At 36.6% G+C, this 18,910-nt stretch overlaps 1 protein-coding gene, 1 long non-coding RNA gene and 2 pseudogenes across 3 annotated transcripts in view; 2 read left to right on the forward strand and 2 right to left on the reverse strand.

The window, feature by feature from the left end:
* LOC148682295 (uncharacterized) overlaps window positions 1-18,910 on the reverse strand; it is a 560,329-nt gene that overhangs the window by 333,119 nt on the left and 208,300 nt on the right. The gene's annotated exons all lie outside the window — the stretch shown is intronic.
* Window positions 1-18,910, reverse strand: part of znf1117 (zinc finger protein 1117) — a gene marked incomplete in the record, with an annotated part of 481,533 nt that overhangs the window by 199,950 nt on the left and 262,673 nt on the right.
* Window positions 2,621-9,862, forward strand: LOC108183798 (uncharacterized; annotated as a pseudogene). Its single transcript, XR_015484177.2, has 2 exons — window positions 2,621-5,620; window positions 5,717-9,862. The product of XR_015484177.2 is annotated as an uncharacterized LOC108183798, transcript variant X1 (transcript).
* Window positions 9,188-12,585, forward strand: LOC147845141 (G2/M phase-specific E3 ubiquitin-protein ligase-like; annotated as a pseudogene).

An 18,910-nucleotide genomic window follows, 5' to 3' on the forward strand; every position in this document is an offset into this window, starting at 1 on the left:
ATTTAGTTGTTGAAATCAACAATTGAATTCTTGTTATCAACAATTAAGTCTGGTCTCATATCTACAATCTTTAGTTAGCCAATCAGATTAATCCAAACTCATAATAAGAAGCCTAGCAAAAAATAACTCCCTTATCTTCGTTTTCCGATGAAAGCTCTTGACAGGACTGCGCCAGCTCCTTCACAAGCTTCTAAAGTTTAACATCTCTCTACAACCCATCAACAATTCTACTACCATCATCTGACTATGACAATTCAACAACAGCAGCAATACAACAACAGCGAAAATAAGAAATAGCAGCATTAAATCTACTCTCACATCATTTACAGCAACATGGACAGGAACGAAATCTCTGCTCTCCTAGAAACACCAGCCCCAGCTCAACAACACCAAGCTCAGCCTGGAAGCCGACTCGATACCAACCCTCCAATAAGAGGCCGAAGGCCTATCTGCTCTACTTCAGCAAGGACACAATCTCCATCTCCTGCCCGTCCAAATCGCCACCCACCTTCTCCAGGTTCTTAATGCGCCTCCGCAAGATCATCATCCCTCACTTCCAACAAGATAACAATGACCGAACTCCACCAGACCCTCATAAATGCCGGAATCTCCATCCCCAGCCGCTGCAATAAAACAAAATTACTGAAACTCTATGAAACCATCTCGTCACCAACTCCACCCCCTCAGGACAGCAGAACCGCTCGCTCCCGCCACATCCCCTATCCTTAACCCACCACAGCTCCGCATTCACAAAATCTCCTCGGACCATCAAAAAAAGCAACTAAGCAATAAAAAACAATCCCTCAGAACAAGACAAACTGCATCTACCAAAACATTCCAAAACATGGATAATCCACCGGATAATGACGCCAATCTCTGACTTACCACCCCCCTCCCTTGGCCTCCAGCTCCACATTCCAGTGAAAACTCCAGCCCTACTCTTCCAGTCATCCATTCCACTCTCAACCCTCCTTAAATCTCTTTCCCTTCTAACCTCCCTCACTCTTCAAGCCAGCTTATTTCTACCCAGTCTTTCTCTACAAGTCCTTCCTCTCCCTTCTTATTTCTCCTCTTTCAGTATCCTCACCTCTTCTCCTCTACATCCCTTCATCAAGCACCCACCTGCATTAGTAACCCTTCCCAACAGTCCACCCTCCCTACTCACATTTCTTCCGCACGGCCCCCTCCTCCAACACCATCAAGAACCTCATCCTATCAGGTGCTGACATCGTTTATTATTCGGTTATACGCATTACTCAGTGGAATCAGTGTCCCTACTGGGGGGCCATGGATACTGATCTTTACAACAGAGTTTATTTAGAATGCTGTAATCTTTCCTGCATGGTCTGCCATTCAAATCTGCACATGACCACTTCCTGTCCCTTCATAATCCCCTCCTCCGATAAAGGACTACAAAGATCCACCAGCTACGTACCCTGCCCCTATACCTCTGCTATCCCCACTCTACTTTATCCTCCCTCTTCTCAAAACCCTCCCCCTCTCTTGTCTTGTAATAACTTTAATATAGCAAGATGCTTTTGCCATCTCTGTAATTACTTAAAAAAACTTTTTTCATATTTTCTGAGAAAGCTTATCAACACCTTGCAATCATGTAGCAACCACCTTGCAATGCCTTAGCAACCGCCTAGAAACACCTTGCAAATGCCTAGCAACACTTTAGCTACTACCTAGCAACACCTTAGCAACCACCTATAAACACCTTAGCAACCACCTAGCAACATCTTAGCAACCACCTAGCAACACCTTAGAAACCGCCTAACCACACCTTAGCAACCACCTAGTAACATCTTAGCAACTGCCTATCAACACCTTAGCAACCGCCTAGCAACAGCTTAGCAACCGCCTTCGTACCCACCTAGCAACTCCTTAGCAACCACCCAGCAACACCTCAGCAACCGCCTAGCAACACCATAGCAACCGCTTGGCATCACCTTAGCGACCGCCTAGCAATCACCTAACAACTCCTTAGCAACCACCTAGCAACACCTTAGCAACTGTCTAGCAACACCTAGCAACTGCCTAGCAACACCTTGGCAAATGCCTTGGCAACCGCCTATCAACACCTTAGCAACTGCCTAGCAACACCTTAGCAACTGGCTAGCAAAAACTTAGAGACCACCTAGCAACACCTTAGCAACCATCTAACAACAGCTTAGCATCCACCTAGCAACACCTTAGCAACCTCATAGCAACCGCTTGGCAACACCTTAGCAACTGCCTAGCAACACCTTAGCAACCATCTAACATCTCCTTGGCAACCACCTAGCAACACCTTAGCAAATGCCTAGCAACGCCTTAGCAACCGCCTAGCGACACTTTAGCAACTGCCTAGCAATACCTTAGCAACAGCTTAGCAACCGCCAAGCAACCACCCAGCAACCATCTAACACCTTAGCAACCGCCTAGTATCACTTTAGCAACTGCCTAGCAACAGCTTAGCAACCACCTATTAACATATTAGCAACCGCCTAGTAACACCCTAGCAACCACCTAGCAACACCTTAGCAACCGCCTAGCAACACCTTAGCAATTGCTCCCTAGCAGGTTTGAGCTATCAGAACTAGCTATGACAACAACTATCAGAAGAGTTTTGAAGAACAAAATAATCCTGGATCGTGTCAAATCATCATTAACCAAATCTTGCTAACTGAGTTATCCACCTACGAAGAACCCCAGGACAAGATGAACAGTGAATGAAGTAGAAGAAAGACAATGAAGGAGGAAATGAATAACAATGAAAAAAAAGGAAGGAGAAAATGAAAATGAAGAGAATGAAGTACAGTTATCAGGACAAGATGAACAGTGGTCACAAATAGACATATTGGACAGTTTTAAAACTTTTTTTAAGCACTGTGGAAAAAGAGGAACTAAATAAGACTGGTCAAGCTGAAGGAATGGCAAAGGATGAAGAAACAAGGATAGAAAATATGGATAAGAACAAAGTGGAAAGAGAATTTTTAAGAAGAAGAACTTTTAAGGTAAAACCAAATTTGGACATGGCAAAGAAAAAAGTTTGAACAAAGAACAGAGCTAAATATGTAAATAGGTATGAAGTGTTAAGGGGACTGGAAGAAGATGAAGAAAAATTATGTTTTTAAAATATTTTATCTATTTTAAAATGCTTTTAATATTTGTCTCTTTTAACGGAAGGGGTTGTTGGTTGAGAGCGTTGGAAGGAGATGATGGACAGTAAGGATGTGTAGGTTTTTATTTTTATTTATTTTAATCGTTTTAAATTGTGTCTTTTTATGCAATTAAGGGGACTGATGGGAAAAGATAAATTTGAGAAAATAAGAGAGAAATGTAAAACAAGGAAGTGATAGGTTTACAGGAAACAAACTGGAAAGAACATGCAATGGACGATTTTAAAAAGTTGTGGCAAGGGGATATTATATATAATAATGGTGATGGTAAATCTGGAAGAGGTGTCGCTTTTTTAATAAGGAAAGATGTTTTAAACTTTAAAAGAATTGTGTATGGAGATAATTATGGGAAATGTTTAGTGATAGAGGTGAACTCTAAAAGAAATGAATTACTAATAGCAAATATACATGCACCAACAGAAGATCAAAACAAAAAAAAAAAAGAGTCTTTTGGGGTTTTGAATGAAGTATTAAAGGGTTTAAAGAAATAACAATGATGGGAGATTTTAATACTTTTTTTAGACAACAAGATATGGCTGATGGAATGGTTTTCAAATCGGATATAGGAAGAAAGGAACTAAATGAGTTAATAAAGGAAAATAGTTTAGTAGATATATGGAGGGAGAAGAATAGAGAAAAAAGAGAGTTTTCAAGGAGACAAATAGTGGGGAATTGTATATGTCAAAAGAGAATAGATTTTATTTTCTGTACTAGAAACTTTGAAAATTTTATAGAAAACAAACAGTATGAAGAGAACAGTTTTAGTGATCATAAGCTCTTGCATTTTAAAGTGAATATAGAACACATACAAAAAGGACCAGGGACTTGGATTTTAAACACAACCATTTTAAAGAATCAAGATTATGTTCAAAAAGAAATAATAGAGAAAGAAAAAGAAAATAGAATGTATGATGAGGATAAAAGGATATGGTGGGAAAACACAAACTATCAAATAAAGCAAAAGGTATTGATGAAGAAAAAGAAGGGAAGATTCTAAATTATATAAAAGTAAAACTAGAAAAATAAATAAAAATAAATCAACTACATAAAATGAAAAGTCCAGGTATAGATGGAATAGGAAATGAATTTTATATTGTTTTTAAAAATATTTTAAAAGGAATACTTAGTAGAACATATTTATTTGATGTACTCAAAACATTTGGATTTGGAGAGAATTTTATTAATTGGATTAAAATTTTATATAAAGGGGCTTTAACAAAAGTAAAATGTAATGTTTTTTTAACAGATTGTTTTAAAATTACAAGATCAATTAGACAAGGATGTCCTCTTTCAGCACTATTATATTCCCTAGTCGCAGAACCTTTAGGGTTAGCAATAAAACAAGAAACTAAAATTAAAGGAATAAAAATAGAAGAAGAGGAGGATGAAGGAAAAATATACCAGTATGCTGATGATACAACAATAATAGTGAAGGAGAAAAAGAGTGTAAAAGAAGCCATGAAAAAAGTACAGGAGTTTTGTAAGGGGACAGGAAGCAAAATAAATGAAAATAAAACACAATATATGAGGTTTGGTAAAGCAGATATTTTAACAGATTGTTTCCAGTTTAAAAAAGTAGAAGAACTGAAAATTTTAGGAATTTTAATTGGTAAAAATGAAAGAAAAGCAACAGAAAAGATGTGGGATGATCTAATAAGAGGAATAGAATCAAGATTAAATTTCTGGAGAATGAGAGAACTTTGTTTAAAGGGGAAAGCCTTAATATTAAATGTTTTAATGACATCAAAGCTATGGTATAAATTATATATAACAGAAATGCCATGTTGGATAGAAGGGAGATTGAAAAAGTGTGTTCAAGATTTTTTATGGGAGGGAAAACCCCCTAGAATTGCGTACAATACAATAATAGGAGCAACAGAAGAAGGAGGGATAGGATTGATTGAATTTAAACAAATGAAGAATTTTCTTAGAGTCAAAATGGTTAAAAAGCTTTTACAAGAGGAGAACTCAACAGAATGGAAAAAGGTCATAACATTTTTTTTTTTTAAGTTGGCAATTTTAACTTAAGAGAAGATATTCTTTGGTTAAAAAAAAAAAAAAAAAAAAAAAAACTGAATGATGGAAAAGTTACCAGGGTTTTATCAAGACATTTTAAGTGGTAAGTCATTTTTTGACTTTTGCCAAGTTTTAATTTAAGTGTTGAGGTGAAGTCTTTTGACTAATTTGATATTCAAAACATCCTGTGTTCAAAGACAAATTTACTATACCATGCCACTGTCCAGATCGGAAACTTGGCACAAGGAGTCACTGCCATTGTCCTAAATGTGCCAAAATAATAAGCAGATCTGTAGATTTTAAAACACACTTGCGTAAACATGGTAGGCTATTGTAAATATTCTAAATCCTTTAAGCGTAATGAGTGAAATTGCATTTTTCAACTGTATAATTCCCTTTCTCTGCAACTACAGGTCTGATGGTGCCAACAACAACATCTGGTGAGTACATTTATGTTTCTAACCCAACTGAAGTAATGACACAATAACACATTATAATTATGTTAATCACACTATGACATGTATTATTATTTTTAGAAAAGAAACAACCTGAAGATAAAGACATCCCAAAAGCAAACAAAATTTGCCTTATATGTGGTATCACATTTAGCACAAACTCAAACCTATTACGGCATAAAAAGGAGCAACATGCTGGGCAAGAACCAATGTTGTGCATTGAACCAAAAAATGGGATTTATGTGACCACAAAGCAATCCCATGGTATCAGATTGCCAATACATGTCCAAAAGACATTAACATCACAGCTCTAAGATTGTGAAGTGGAGGAATGCAGAGACTATATGGCCATAGCTGCTCAAAGTGGAAACCCAGGGAAAGAATGCCACCACTTAGAGCGGACCAAGAAAACCAGTGCATACATTCCACCACCAGCACTACAAGAGAAAACCGTAAAGGAGGTGGTTGAAAAGGGACTCCTTTCTAAGTCTAGGCAAGAGGAATGTTTGGAACTTTACCAACATGCTTGCTCACACGAAGTAGACAGTGTGTTTCCTATTTTCTTGGGGGAACACAATCTGTCAAAGAGATATCTATTTTTCTTAGTGTACTCTGGGGAGAAGGACCCTTGGTGTAAGTTTGGAAGGACAGTTTCCACATTTGACAAACAATTGGGAAAATGGCACTCCAAGTGCATCGGTGTAAAGGACAGTATCAGTTGTGTCCACAGATACATGTGTATGTGGTGGATTTATTGGGAGCATCCTTATTTGTTGAAAAACGCACCAGAAGCCCCAGAGGATATAGAAGATATTGAGGAGTGCTTCATTGGGAATGTCGGTATGGATGAGCACTTGGCCTTTTCACTGAGTAGTGTGATCACAATGACCAATTACTTGTGGAATTGCAAAAGATTACCGGAAGACATTCCACTTGAAACTACCAAAACAGAAAAACCCATTCCAGAAACCTTTATACCATCAGAAACAACCTGTCCATACTGCCCAGGGTCATGTTCTCCCAATCTTAGCAACGCTTTTGTGGTTACAACACAAGCAACTGTTTATGGGATGTTTTGGCAGAATAGAGGTAAGGTATGTTATTAAATATATCTCTTATATATACTGTATATAATCTCTATGTATTTCTTGTATGCCAACCAATTTGTGTTGATGCGTTTTCTTTTAGGTATTTCTGTTTATGCCAAGGCATGCCCAGTTTGCAGAAATGTAGTTCGTTTTCAGGACTACAATTCTGGATTCCACAATTATAACAACAGGGTCTTTCTTTCCATCCCGCTTTGTTTTCTACTCACAACATAACATATAAACAACATGTTTAAAGGTACATTCTGTATTTTTTTTTTTGCAGAATCACATTGTTGTTGGTAGAATGCTGCACACTATAGAATCTCATTCTGGGACTACAGTGCCACACAACACTGAGAAAAGCATTCTACCACTTCAGTGCTCTCAGGCAGTATATGTACAGTTATTTCTGTTACCGCTGTGGACACCACCCATCTGTGGTCATTGCTGATTGAAGATTGTCTTTGATTTGCCAGATGAGTGTTAGTGAATATATTTTGTTTAAAATAGAAATATCTTCAGAGTACATAGCTTAAAGGAATAGCTGACCTAAAATTTTAAAGTCTCTTATTTTTTACTCACAAGTCCGTTCTCTGCGTTCTTGGAATTGAGAAACAGCCGTAGTTTTGGGTTTCTCTTCTCTGTTTCTGCTTATTAACAGCAGGTGTTCATCATCGGTGCTCAATCATCACTTAATTAACCCCATCATTGTCTCATTAACTTTAACTCTGCTGCTGAGTAAATTTTGCTCAATTTAGAGAGGGACCAAATATTCTCTTAACTGAGTAAATTTTACTCTGAAGATTTTACTGCGTTGTAGCATGAACTACAGTTGAGGGCCCTCCTGTGAAATATTTATTTAAGGTAATGGACCAAGGACATTTTCACAGTACTTATGGTCATTTTACATGCAGTGCTGACAATTTTAAAGTTGTTATTGATAGCAGGGCAATAATTGAGTGTGAGACAATTTTTTTTTTATTACAAAACTGATAAACTGCAACAACTTCACATAATGAATACATAACAAGAAACCAGTACAAATCTATATTTGGAGCGTAAGCAAATGTTCAGATTTTGATAAAAAAATTACTAAAACAAACATTTTGTTTTCCACTGGATTAACTTGGATGGAGTAATTGTTCACATAAACACAAGCAATGTGTTAATTTGAAATCGACTAACAAACATAAAAATAAAACTTGAGTTAAAGCAATAGATATAGTTTTTCATAATTGGTCAATTAAAGCTATTGGTCTATGAATTGTAATAGTAATATTATTATTACATTTACATTAATATTATTTTTCCTGGTATTCTGGAAAACATGTAGATAAGTAATAGACATCAATAATTTTTTAAAACCAACAGCAACAACAATAATACTAATCATAAAAATAATACTACAGTCAGTAGCAGTAATAAATAATATTGGTAATATCGTCTCAGTTTTATAATTGAGACAAGTCAGTGAAATTATTTCAGTCTAAAATTGACGGTTATTTTCATCAGTTACAGGACATGTGTCTAGCATTTTGCTTGCTTTGAATTAGACACAGATAAAGTGTGTTACTGTCACCGACTCGGTCCCAGTCATTCCCCTCGCTGGCCAGCAGAGGCCGCCATCCCCGGACTTCTAAGCATTACATCAGTGATTCTCAAACTTTTTTCATCAAGTACCACCTCAGAAAAAAATTGTCTCTCCAAGTACCACCAAAATGAGCAGTATTGAAATACAGTAGATTAGTAGGCCCAGTATAGCAGCTACAACTCTGCACAGTTAAAAACGTGGCAGATTACCTCAGAAATATAGGCTATATGTCATATATGATATATTATATACATAATTTTTGATACTTTTTGAAATGTGTAGCATGTACAAGACATTTTTTATTTCTCCGCGTACCACTAGAAGGAAACCTGCGTACCACTAGTGGTACACGTATACACGTATAATAAATACTACTGCTAATAATGATAACATTATACAAAAGCAAACTGTTATGAATGAACTGAGAAAGCCCCCCGAGATGATGAAGGCATGAAAGCAGTTTTTTTATTTTATTTATGTAGGCTGGAAAATAATATGTGTTATGTAATTCTTTTCAATTTTTAAAGATATTTGCGTATTGCTCTACATCTTGTGTGTATTAAGCAGTGTGTAAGCGAGGCGCACAACTAACGCACTCTGCGATCGACTTTAGACCGGCTTTGTTCTGGTCAATTGAAAAATCTATTATAGTTTCTCAAAATAGCAACGCGCCAGCAATGTGCCTCAGATCACATCGCATTGTAAGTAGTATTAAAGCGTTAAAAGCATTTTGGTATATTTTTGTTTGATCTATGGAGTTACATTGCTCAGCCATGCCACAAACAAAAAATTTTACCAAAATGATTTATTTATTCCTTAAATTTGATATCAACAATTACAAACCTCAAAGATCATTAGCGTTTATCAAATGGTATGTTATACAGGTATTTCATAAGGTTTTGTTCATTCATCTGACAATAGCCAAGGGGTCAAGACTGATACTAGGGATTTAAAAGTGGATAGCAGCTCATAAACATTTGAATCTATTAGAATAAAGAAATCAATATTTTGGTCTCAGTCCTACACAGTTGTGACATATTATTGAATATGATATGTTTAAAAATATGTCTGTAACAAAAATAAGACTCTTACCCCCGGTTTCACAGACAAGGCTTAAGCCTAGTCCTCCAATAAAAAGTAAGTCTGAGCTGTTTCTACTGAAAAAAAAATGCAGTGATTGATTGTTAAATATCAGTGCCTTTGTTTTGTCTCAAGATGCACACCAATAATTTTTTTAAGCATGTTTATAAAAATTACTTAAATGTCCTAATTGATATTCGGCCTAATCCTGGCAAGTCTTAGCCCTTACTAAGGAAAAAGGCCTTGTTTTTTTTTTTTTATGCTTACCTTATGTAGTACTGCTAGAGAGTTGTCTAACAGTTAAATAATCACTTAAACTGAAAAGACCATAGCTTGTTCATGCTTAAATTATTATTATTATTATTTTCAGATTCAAGGAAGGCCTGGAATGTTTGCAGCTTCTGCAACATTTGGAAAACACCCAAGTCTCTTTCGAGAAATTTTGATGTTTAAAGAGAAGCCACTGACAGCAAAAGACTTAGCGGAGCTCTTCATCCCGCAGCTGTCACCAGTTGGCTCTAACAAAAGGACCCTAGAAAACAGGATTGTTTGTTTCTGGAGGGACTGGCTTCTAGATGTGGAAGGTAATATACAATTGGTTATATCAGAGGTCTTCAACCTTGTTCCTGGTATCCTGTAAAGTTTATTTCCAACCGGATTTAGTGCACCTGACTACAATTTTCAAGCTGTCTTGGGGAGCTTAATTGGCCACTTTAGGTGTGTTTGATAAGGGTTGCAGATAAACTCTGGGATAATGAGTCCCCAGGAACAGGGTTGAAAACCACTGGGTTTTATTAGGGCCTTCTCACACTATGCTATCCGAACCATGCCCAGGCTCGTTTCCCGGATCGTTTTTGAAGTGTGAGTGCGCTGAATTGGGAAGAGGTGGGCCAGTGCTTGTGTGTGAGTGCAAAACGCGCCAGAGCCTGAAACTGAAAGCGATACGTAACTTATAAGGGACTGTTTGATATGGATTTATTAATCATTCTTGCTGTTCAGTGAAGGCAAACTGTTGTAGATTATTAAAGACCCTCACTGCATGACAGCTGCACCTTTAGCAAACCTCATAATAGGGTATATGCAGAGCTAATGTTGTTCCTATACTGATAAACTTCCAGTGACCTTTTATTGAGTTTTGTTTTTTTCCATTTTATGCGGTCCCCTTTACAGCATCGATGTTGTAATGTAATTAAAATACAATCAGTTAAACAGACTTTGGCATCCAATTTAGTTGTTCAAGCATAAAACGAAACAATTTTGTGATGGCAATCAGTTTACCAGAAGCAATTTATTATTATTAGCATATATCTTGTTCCTGCAGCACGAGAACTCAGGGCCGGAGTGGGACTCCTTTTCAGCCCTGGAGTTTAAGCCTTAGACCGGGCCACCTCAGTTCACGACTGACTATATCAATTCAGTTTCTAATGACACTATCACATCTTTTTCAAGAAAACAGCTGGTTTAGAACTTCAAATGTTCAACAACCCTAACAGTATTACATGTCTTAACAATAATAAAAAAAAATATATAAATAATTATTCAGGTGAGGTTCGAACACTGGTCGGCAGCATCGTAACACAACGTGCTAACCACTGGACCACAATGGCACTGTTGCAGTGGGAATAAAAAATAAATATTGACCCCGCAAGACTCTTAACCACAGTATTATTTTCTATTGATGACTTAATCTTTTTCTCGCCTTTTTAGATTTCTGATCAAGTTATGTCAGATTTATTGATGTAGTGAATCATTTGATTTTCATTGAGCAGGTGTAATATACATTAATATTAATTATTTGAATTGTTATATTCACTAAGGGGCCGCTGTTTGGGGTGGAATGATAGTTATGTCATCATTAACCTGAAGCTGCATTTTGCTAAGGGGGCAGCAAGAAAATAAATAAAAAGTGTGTAGCTGCGGTTAATAATGAATAAAAAGAGTAAGGCTATGGTCAAATAAATAAATGAAAAAAAGTGCGACTGTTGAGAGTGCAAGCAGCTAGGGACACCGGCCCTAGCCGGAATAAACGGATCGGCCAACCGGGAATTCTACCGGTCCTCCCAATTAGCCAATCCAGGCCTGCAAGGACTTCATGATCGTTTATGAGCATCAAAAGTGGCTAATCTGTTCTACAAAATATTTGACTGTGTCACTGCATATCAAATGACTAAAACGATATAACTTAAGAAATCACCTCTAAGCAGCGCAGCATCAATGATGTAAGCATGCCCATGCTTGAATGTAATGTGAGTGCGGGCCATTGGGGGAGACGGGAGGGGGACAAGCGTGCTTTGGCCGGGTTCAAGGCAACTGTACATAGTGTGAGTACGGCCTTATACAATTGTTATGTGCTTTCTTTCCTCTCCAATGTCTTTTTTAAGGTTGCCAGCCACCACCAGTGTTTTTAATGATTTTCATCTAATTTTTATGACCCCCACAATATTTTGTTGCTTGAATATCTGCACAAAAAATATTTCAAAATAGACACCAGATGTTCTGCTTTTACACTCAAAAAAAACTTATTCTAGCTTCATGTATTACATGGTTATAGGTGTGGTTATAATCACATATATAAAAAATAAAATTAAATTGATTCTGTCTTTTTTCTTTGATGTTTGTGATTATACATTATTAGTTCATGACATTATAAGTCCATAAATTGCTATAGAAACAGTGTTCTATGAGCACATATGACTGCACATAAGTACTGACTGTTCCAATCTAAAAAAAAAAAAAAAAATTATCATGATCAGAGAAATCATAAACAAATTTGTTACATAATAAATGCCTACTGAAGTGGTTGTTTTTTGGTAAGAATATCCATATTTAAAATTAAATGAAAACCTGAATAATCTTTTTATTTTTATCTTTTTTTCTCAGAGGGATCATTGTCACCACTTTCTTTAAGCCAGGTTTTAGCATTTGCTTCAGGTTCAACCTCCATTCAGAGGCTGGGGTTCCCTGTTGAACCAGCACTTGAGTTCCTGCATCAACAGGATAATGAGCATGCCAAAATTTACCCTGAATCAAATACATGTACTATTGTTTTGAGGCTGCCAATGCATCGAATGTTTGAGGACTTTGAAATTTACATGAAAGAGGGCATTTTGCGGGCCCCCACATTTGGGGTAATGTAGTTCAGTTAATGGCAACCCCATTGTATATTGTTCTTTTTTGTGTCTAGTATTCTTTGCAACCCCATTGTATATTGTTCTTTTTAGTTTCTAGTGTTCTTTGTCATGCAAAAACGTTTTTTTGTGTAGTAATTGTGGTAAATAAAATACTATGTTCATAGCACCTGCTGTTTTTGTGTACACTAAAAAAATACATTTTGTGTTTAAGCACTCAAAAACAGTCAATTTGTGATGATAAAATTTAAATAATTAATATACATATAGTCCAGTCTTGTTCAATGACTGTCAAAGTTTACATCAGGTAATACTGACAAAGTACATTGTTATATTGGTGACATGAAATTTCTACCAACATTTTTAGCACATTAAAAAATGTATTTGAAACATTAATCTCAAAATTATTTGCAGTGTAAATTATTTAATTTGACTCATAAAAGCCCTAACACACTCTTAACAGATCAATTATTTCTTTCCAAAAGTGTCTATAGATTTTAATAATCAAAATATAACTTGTTTCTTTGCCAATTTTGTTTTCTTTCCTTCGTCTTTTAGTTGAACAGAACATGTGTGAGCAGCTCAGCTTTCTCGAAAGCCTCTTATTCACCTGATAGGTAACAAAGATGTTTTTCCCTCAATTTATCATTTGTGTTTGTGCATACATATGCATAGACATTTACAAAAGCATATATACGATACCCTGTGACAAAAGCTTTTGCTTTTAACACAGTAAAGCTATCACATACTGTCGATTTTTTTAAAATATGTCATGCATCTAAATATTTATAATCACAAAATAATTACATCACAAGTTAATTTATTGTACAGACAGTTTATACAAGATAATTCAATGACAAGAGTTCACTTTCATAACTACACAATGCAGAACTTTTAATGTGATTAACCTGCTCCACCTACATCAACTACAGCATTTCTCAGATTTCTTTTTCACTATGGTGTAATAACAGTAGTGAACATCACATAAAACAACAACTGCACTTACTCCTGTAACTTGTTTGCAACAATGACATTTAAATATCTGTGTCACATATTCCTTTACATAAATGGCTCATCATTGTGTGCGGTCATCTTTAGTAATAGCTGCCTGATCTTTAATTGAATAGGGTCGTTTTACATATAAGAAACCTGTTAACATGTATAGCTGTTAATGCCAATACCAACTTGATAGCCTAAAGCATATTACATGAACAAGACCTGCCTTTCATATCTTAGGACAGTGGTTCTCAAACTGTGATACGTGTACCACTAGTGGTACGCAGGCTTCCTTCTAGTGGTACGCAGAGGAATGAAATATGTCATGTACATGCTACACACATTTCAAAATTTATCAAAAATGATCTATATAATATGCCATATATGACATATAGCCTATATTTCTGAGGTAATCTGCCACGTTTTTTTTAACTGTGCAGAGTTGTAGCTGCTTTACTAGGCCTACTACGCTACTGTATTTCAATACTGCTCATTTTGGTTGTACTTGGAGAGACCATTTTTTTTCTGAGGTGGTACTTGATGAAAAACGTTTGAGAACCTCTGTCTTAGGACAAATAATCATAGGTGTCTATAACAATACATGCTTGATTGACCAGATCTTTACAATCAGTACATCTGAATGGTGCCTTTTAGTAAGCATACACTGTTAAACATTGTCCCGTTAAAAAACAGTAAAATACTGGCAGCTGCAGTTGCCAGCAATGTACTGTTATTTTACAGTATGTTGATGTAAAAATACATGGACTACATTGATTTACACAATACTCAAGTGAACTCATTCTGCTCACTGAAAGCAACTGCCTCAACTTGGTCAACTGCTGAATGAGTTTATGAAGTAATGTGCTATATATGCTTGGAATTATACTTATAATAATAACTTATTTTAGTTAATTAGAAAGGTTCGGTTTAACTCTAATGTCTTATTTTTCACAACAGCACACATACATGTAAATCTGGAATCACCAGAGAGATTCTGACTGCATCAGCAACTAAACAGCCGCTTTCTTTAAATAAAGAAACATGCAGAATAACATCAGCAGTTCATTGTTCATCTTTAACTCATACACTGACTCTACTCTCCTCCACAACGGTGACAGACAGAAGAAATTAGCTTCAGGTTTTACAGTAAAATACTGTTTTTTCCTTGATTTAACAGTAATCTACTGGCAGCTGTGGTTGCCAGCAATCTACTGTTTTTTTACAGTCTACTTCCGTAGTTTAAATTAACAGTATATTACTGTTAAAATACATTTTTACACTGTGTTTTTACCTCTCACACCTTTAACCCTTTAAACCCCAGAGCATATACTTCAGTTTTAATTGAAGTGTCCACACTACTGAGTGTTCAAGAAACATGGAGCAAAGCTGAAGTAAATTCATTAATTAACTGACTAATTAAATGATAATTGAGGATTAACAATGAATAAATGAAGAAATACTGAAGGGAAAAAACAAGAACAGAACATACAAACCTTTAGTCACAGCTTTATAATGAAATAACCTGAAGAACAACAAATGATTAAATCATTTAAATGATCAGCGGATGATTAAACAACTCTACAAACATCATCACCAGCTACACTTATTACTTAATACATGTATTTTTGTATAACATCTACTAAAGTTCTTCTTGAGAAAAAAAGTGAAAGTTTTACGTCACCATCATGGAGAACAGAGTTTGCTTTAGTTGGGCTCTTAGCCCTGTCATTTTTAACATTTATATATATTGGCTGCTGCAATTGTTAAGAACTTTGTTTAAAAACCTCCTTTGTTGTGGCAAGTCAGCCAAAAACCTAAATAAGATCTGGTGATGTTCATGTTGCTATTAAATGGCAGAGTCTGTTCTCATTTAGTATAATAAAATGTACTGCTCCTATTCAATGTTAAATCTATTGTTTTACATTATATGTCTATATATGGCAATGATTTCTGGAAGATTTTAAGAATATCTTGGACAATAACACTGCTCTATGGTGTAAATTGCACTTAAAGAGACATCAATAATCAGCATATGAACCTCAATAATGGTGACAACTAACAAAATTAACAGTTTAACTCACAAACAGGCAACTGAAAGTCTAAACATAAACAACAGCAGAATCAAATACAAATAAAGAAAACTGTGAGACCATTATACAACATTTATTTATACTGCAATGCATGCTGGGATATTTGTACCGTGCCACTCCCAGCATGCATTGCAGCATGAAACATTTGAGATGTTACCATTGTTGAGATACAAGGTCAGATTCATGAGGTCTGAGTGTGTATTTGTCATAACTGAACTGTTTTTGTATGTTATTTCTTAACTGTTAAGTAATTACGGAGGTATCTTTTCTGTTTCCACTTCTCATTAATTAAATTAATACCTGCAACTAAGCATAAAATCTATTGAATGAGGCCCTTTTTCCAGATTTATAGCAAAACATTTATCAGAACCAATTTCAGACAAATAGATTTCTCTATTTATTGACTTTCCAACTTGATTGCTATAATACGAGCATTTTGTTAACTCTTTATTATAGTAATTGGAGAGTCTGAATTAATAAGTTTAAGGGTGAAGAGCCCAACTAAACCAGCCCCTCACTCCATTACGGTGACACAAAAAAACACCCTAATTTCTGTTGGATCTCAATGAGAATAGTATGGAAGTCAAATCAGTCAGTAATAAGTGTGTGTCTGCTGTTGTTTGTGGTGTTGTTTAATGATCCTCTGCTGAGACTGAAGCTGTTTTATTTTATTTTATTTAATGTTGTAACTCAAGTCACTGTTTGCGTTTCTTGTTTCTTTTCTTCAGTAATTGTAATTATTAACAGCAGGTGTTCATCAGTGTCTGAATTCACTCATTAGCGTTCATTAAAACTGTCTGGTGAACTATTTTAGTTAACTAGTGTATGAAATAGTGAACAAGGACACAAAGTGTGATTTCAAACACAGACTTCAAAACATCGAATCTGAACTCTGTTAGCTCACAGTTTTCTGCAGTTGGTTACTTTCTCGAAAACAAAAATGTTACCCAGAAAGCACTGTTTTTAACAGAATATTACTGTTTTAGTGAAAAAACATTATTTTACCGTAGAATCTGACCGTTTTTTAACAGCAATTTTTTACAGTGTAGTTCTTCACCATACCAGTTTAATACTTTATATAATTACACATGTGAGGCATCACAGTGGTGCAGTGGGTAGCACAATCGCTTGACAGCAAGAAGGTCGCTGGTTTGAGCCTCAGCTGGGTCAGTTGGCATTTTTGTGTGGAGTTTGCATGGTCTCCCCGTGTTTGTGTGAGATTTCCTCCAGGTACTCTGGTTTCCCCAATGTCCATAGACGTGGTATGCATGCGGTGTGTGTGTGTGTGTGTGAATGAGTGTGTATATTTTCCAGTAATGGGTTGCAGCTGGAAGGGCATCCGCTGGACTTGTCAGCTGCTTTTGACACTGTCAACCACCAGATCCTGCTATCTACGCTCGAGTCACTGGGCGTTGCGGGCATTGTTATACAATGGTTCAGATCTTATCTCACTGACAGGTCATTCAGGGTGTCTTGGAGGGGAGAGGTGTCCAACCTACAGCATCTAAACACTGGGGTACCTCAAGGCTCTGTTCTGGGGCCACTTCTCTTCTCCATCTATACATCATCTCTAGGACCAGTCATCCAGAGACATGGATTCTCCTACCACTGCTATGCTGATGATACCCAGCTATTCCTCTCTTTTCATCCTGATGATCCCTCGGTTCCAGCTCGCATCTCAGCCTGCCTGTTGGATATTTCACACTGGATGAAAGATCATCATTTTCAGCTGAACCTCGCAAAAACGGAAATGCTTGTAGTTTCTGCCAACCCGACTCTACACCATAACTTTTCAATCCAGATAGATGGGGCAACCATTACTGCATCCAAAATGGTGAAAAGCCTTGGAGTAACGATTGATGACCAACTAAACTTCTCTGACCACATTTCTAGAACTGCTCGATCGTGCAGATTCGCACTCTATAACATCAGAAAGATCCGACCCTTCTTATCTGAACATGCAGCTCAACTCCTTGTTCAAGCTCTTGTTCTCTCCAAACTGGATTACTGCAACTCTCTACTAGCTGGGCTTCCAGCTAACTCTATCAAGCCGCTTCAACTGCTCCAGAACGCAGCAGCACGAGTGGTCTTTAATGAACCTAAACGAGCACATGTCACTCCGCTGCTAGTCCGTTTGCACTGGCTGCCAGTTGCTGCTCGCATCAAATTCAAAGCTCTGATGTTTGCCTACAAAGTGACTTCTGGCCTTGCTCCTTCTTATCTGCTCTCACTTCTGCAGATCTATGTGCCCTCCAGAAACTTGCGTTCTGTGAATGAACGTCGCCTCGTGGTTCCATCCCAAAGAGGGAAGAAATCACTTTCGCGAACGCTCACGCTCCATCTTCCCAGTTGGTGGAATGAACTCCCTAACTGCATCAGAACAGCAGAGTCACTCGCTATTTTCAAGAAACGCCTAAAAACTCAACTATTTACTCTCCACTACACTTCCTAATCTGCAATTGCCTCTCTGAATATCACACTAACTGTACAAAAAAAAATAAAAAATTGCTAATACTACTAATACTTCCCTTCTTAGACTTTACAGACCTGAAACTTGCCTATAGCACTTATTCATTGTTGCTCTTAGTTGTGAAAATTGCTTCCTTGTCCTCATTTATAAGTCACTTTGGATAAAAGCGTCTGCTAAATGACTAAATGTAAATGTCAATAAAAATAAAGCATGTGCAGTATAAGTTGGCAGTTCATTCCACTATGGTGACCCCAGATTAATAAAGGGACTGAGCTTTAAAGAAAATGAATAAATATATATGAGTAATATCACACGAGGAGCAGTGCGATGTGGCCTTCTATCTGTTTTTGTATTTCTGTTTGTTGTAATGGCCTGTTGTTATTGCAATAAAAAAAATAAATGAATACATTTTTTTAAAGTGCAATGTGGCTGTATATCAGCAGTGGTGGAAGGCATGTGTAATAGTGTACGCTAGGCACTCGAAAACGATTGTCTCTCTACCTGTTGTTTCAATCCCCTGACAACTTTGCTCATCTTCAGAGCTCCTTCATCTGTCATAGACAGCAAGAGTCTCGAGATGCTCAAAGCCCAGAAAAGGAACCAAAAACTATGTCAAAACATGTGACTTGTGACTTTAGTGGTTAAATTGTAATCAAGTTCCAAGAACATTTTGTGTGCAAGAAAATGTGGAAAAAAGCAGCCATGTCCAAAATAGTAACTGTTGAAGAATAGTTGCCGTTTTTTGTCTCTGTATTCTTTTAATTTGCATTCAGCAGAAGAGGCTCAAACAGGGTTGGAACAAGTAGAGGATGAGTAAATAACAGAATTGTGA

The sequence above is a fragment of the Danio rerio genome, chromosome 4 (genome assembly GCF_052040795.2).
Source record: "Danio rerio strain M-AB ecotype USA chromosome 4, GRCz13ab, whole genome shotgun sequence".
Lineage (NCBI taxonomy): Eukaryota > Metazoa > Chordata > Actinopteri > Cypriniformes > Danionidae > Danio > Danio rerio.